The following is a 3,860-nucleotide window of genomic DNA, read 5'->3' as shown; positions in this document are numbered from 1 at the left end:
AATCAACAGTTTGCTAGGACATGGTGGGTTAGAGGTTTGACATGGCAATTTGGGAGGCATGATAAGCAAGTGGTAGGCATCGTAGCATAGGCATAGCAAAAGACCGAGCATCTAGCAAGCAAAGATAGAAGTGATTTCGAAGGTATGATCATCTTGCCTGCAAAGTTGTCAGAGTTGACTTGGTCCTCGTAAGCAAACTCAACGGGCTCCTCGTTAGCGAACTCGTCTCCCGGCTCTACCCAAACAAGACAAACAAACAAAAGGAGCACAATCAACCACGTGCAAAGCTCAAACAACATGATGCAAACATGGTATGCTATGCGGGATGCGGTATGTGATGCATATGCAAGATTTGACAAGGAATGATTGAACCTGGCCTCAACTTGGAAATCCAAGAGTGCCACTGTGATGTGATTTCGGTTGAAAACGATATAAAGATCACCGGAATCGGATGCACGGTTGGAAATGGCAAGCAAAACAAATATGGCACCAATCTACGATAATCAGCAAGTAGCCATCTAAATGCATCAAGACAATTATGCTACAGCACTCAAACATGACAACAAAATACAGGGCAGGGATCCACTCATGATGCTTGACAAAAGATGAGCACTGAGCTACGGCCAGTTCATCCATTAACAGGTTCAAACAAGCATGGCAAAAGTGCAAACGATAATAGGTTTCAGACTTAGTGAAATTAACACAAGTCTGGAATTTAACATCAGGTAGCACACTTTGGAGCATGAAAACTATATGCTACAGGAACTTTACATGGCAAATCAAGGCATGGCATGAAGCTACTCAAAGCACTTAACAAAAGTCCCTTAGTGACCTTGAGCCAAAAGGGATCAGAAAATACAATTGCAAGCATGTGAACATGGCAAAAACATAATCAGATTACAGACTTAGTGAAAAACTGGAGCATGCAAATCTGTTAACGAGTAGGCATGTTTACGAGCTCGATGCACTCACTACAGAGCATGGCATGACAAACTAAGCATACGCCCATCAAGAATACATATCATAGAAGCCAGACATAGCAAGAACAACAACATATCATGCGCGGATCAATAACAACATCCTCAGCAAAATCGCTAACAAGTCAACAATCTACCAGGATTCACGAAATAGCAAAAGTAGAGCTCGATTGACTCAAGCTAGGGTGCTCCATAAATGCAAACAAAGGCATGGATGGATAGAGCACCACAATGTTAACAAATCATCCTTACTGATCATCATCAAAAGAGGCACGGATCACTAGGAAACAACATGAACATATGGCATAATGACAAAATCAGGACAAGGACTTGGTGAAATTCTAAGTCCCTGAAATCAGCATTAACGAATGCACTACTTTGCAAGCTTGTGCTAGTCACCACACATATCACAAAAATACATGGTAAGCACCTCTGTAAAGATGGCATGCCATGTAACAAAACTCATGTAGAGCTCAGGAGCATATCATGCACATATTAATCATGGCAAAAATGACAAATAGCTATTTGATAAAACAGAGCTGACAAATATATCACATAGCCCTCTTACAATAGCATTTCGGGCAAAAAGATGAGCTCAAATGAAAATGATGCAATGAGATGAAATGATATACTCTCTGGGACGAACATTTTGATATGCTACACGCGCAAATTCGAGCTACGGATGCGGAGTTACGATGCGATGAACAATGCTAAAAATATGGAAAAACTGGGGACTTACAGAGAGGCAAAAGTCAACCCTAGGGTTTACTGTAGCACCGGATCCAGATCGGGCACGGACTTCGAGGCGGCGGCGAGTCTCGCCGGATCTCCGCCGGAGAAGTGACCGGAGGAGGCCGGGGTGGGAGGAGCCAGCCGGATCCGGGCGGCGCCGGCGAGAGGAGGCGGCGGGGCGACGAGGGGAACTCCGGGCGGCACGCGACAGTCGGCGGTACGGCGAGTCGGCAGCCGCCGACATCGAGGCGGAGCGAGGCGGCGCGGTGAACAGTGCGGCGACGGGGCGGAGTCGGCTGGGCGGCGCGCGGGCGAGCCGGGGAAGAGAGCGGCGGCAGGCGCGGAGCGGGCTGCGGGGGCCGGCGCTGGGCCTGGCGGGCCGGCGCGGTCGGCCGGCGATGTGGGGCTCCCGCGGGATACGTGGCGAGCGGTGGTTAGACGGGGGAAGCGGGGCGGACGTGTCCGGCCTGGTCGGACGCGTCCGGCGGCTGGAGGTGGAAGGAGACTAGGTTTAGGGTTGAAATGACTCGGGATTTGGAGTGGGAGGACCTATTTATACATAGGAGGAGCTAGGAGGCACCAAATTGAGCACGGTTTGCGGCCACGTGATCGTCATCGAACAACCGAGACTATGAAGAGGGTTTAGGTGGGTTTTCGGCCACTTTGGAGAGGTGTTGGGCTGCAACACACACGAGGCCTTTTCGGTTCCTCGGTTAACCACTGGAGTATCAAACGAAGTCCAAATGGCACGAAACTTGACAGGCGGTCTACCGGTAGTAAACCAAGGCCGCATGGCAAGTCTCGGTCCAATCCGGAAATGTTTAACCCCCACACACGAAAAGAGGTAGAAAGGACCACCGGAGGAGATAGGAGCACCGGAATGCAAAACGGACAACGGGGAAAATGCTCGGATGCATGAGATGAACACGTATGCAAATGCAATGCACATGATGACATGATATGAGATGCATGACAAAGGCAACAACACACGAAGACAAAAACCCGAACCCGAGGAAATAAAATAACTTAACGCCGGAAACGACAAGAGTTGGGATACATATAAGGTAAATTACATCCGGGGTGTTACAGTACATCAGCACACCAATCGATCTTCCAATTTCCGCCAGCAATGAAGTTTCCTCTGTCATCTCTGAGCACCGCACCTGCCGTGCCCCTAAGCATATCATGGTCAAAAGAAGCATCAACATTTAGTTTAACAAAACCCATAGGAGGTCAGCTCCATCCTTCTTTTCTACTAGTCGCACTAGGGGAGTGGGCATTCACATAGTTTGCAGTTATAGCACGAATCCCCATCGAAATCTGATTCATTTCTTGAGATTTCCCTTCATGAACCAACATGTGTCTCTCCCACCATAAATACCAGGCGGTTATCGCGATTAATTCACTTGTATTTTGGCAACCTAATATAGATAGTTCTTGGTGTGGCATAAGAAGTAAAAATTCAAGAACAGCCTCACCCGCACGATCAATAATACAAGCTTTCTTAATTACCTCATACATCCCCAGCTTCTCCCAAACCTCTTTTGCCTTCTGACACAGAAACAAGATGTGCTTTGTATCTTCTTGCCCATTCGAGCAAGATGGGCAAAGGGGCGAAACTTTCATATGTCTATTGGCAAGTGTAACATGACACGGTAGAGTTCCATGCAACGTTCGCCAAATAAATATCTTTACCTTTGCCGGACACGATAATTTCCAAATCTTACCCCAAATAGGATTGACATTGGTACGACCCATACCACTAGTATATTGCAATTTCCTCCCGTGTTGTTGGTTCCATTCCTCCAAATAAGCTGATCGAACAGTGAATACACCATTTTTTGTATAGCTCCAGGCGATGAAATCCGACATATTCTGCATAGGGAGGGGAATCGCGAGGACCCTTTGCACATCAATTGGCCACAAAGTTTGTCTCACCAAATCTTCATCCCAGAAATTCGTGATTGGATCAATAAGATCAGCCACCTTTGACAGAAGTTGCCCACCTCTAGGAGTAATAATTTTCCTATTCGCACAATTCGGAATCCACGCACCTCTCCAAATATCGATGTTTTGTCCATTTCCAACTCGCCAGATATAACCATTTCTCAAAGAGTTCACTCCCGCCATAATGCTTTGCCAAGTAAAAGA

The sequence above is a fragment of the Triticum dicoccoides genome, chromosome 2A (assembly GCF_002162155.2).
Source record: "Triticum dicoccoides isolate Atlit2015 ecotype Zavitan chromosome 2A, WEW_v2.0, whole genome shotgun sequence".
NCBI lineage: Eukaryota > Viridiplantae > Streptophyta > Magnoliopsida > Poales > Poaceae > Triticum > Triticum dicoccoides.
Note: the sequence above shows the minus strand (reverse complement) of the source record.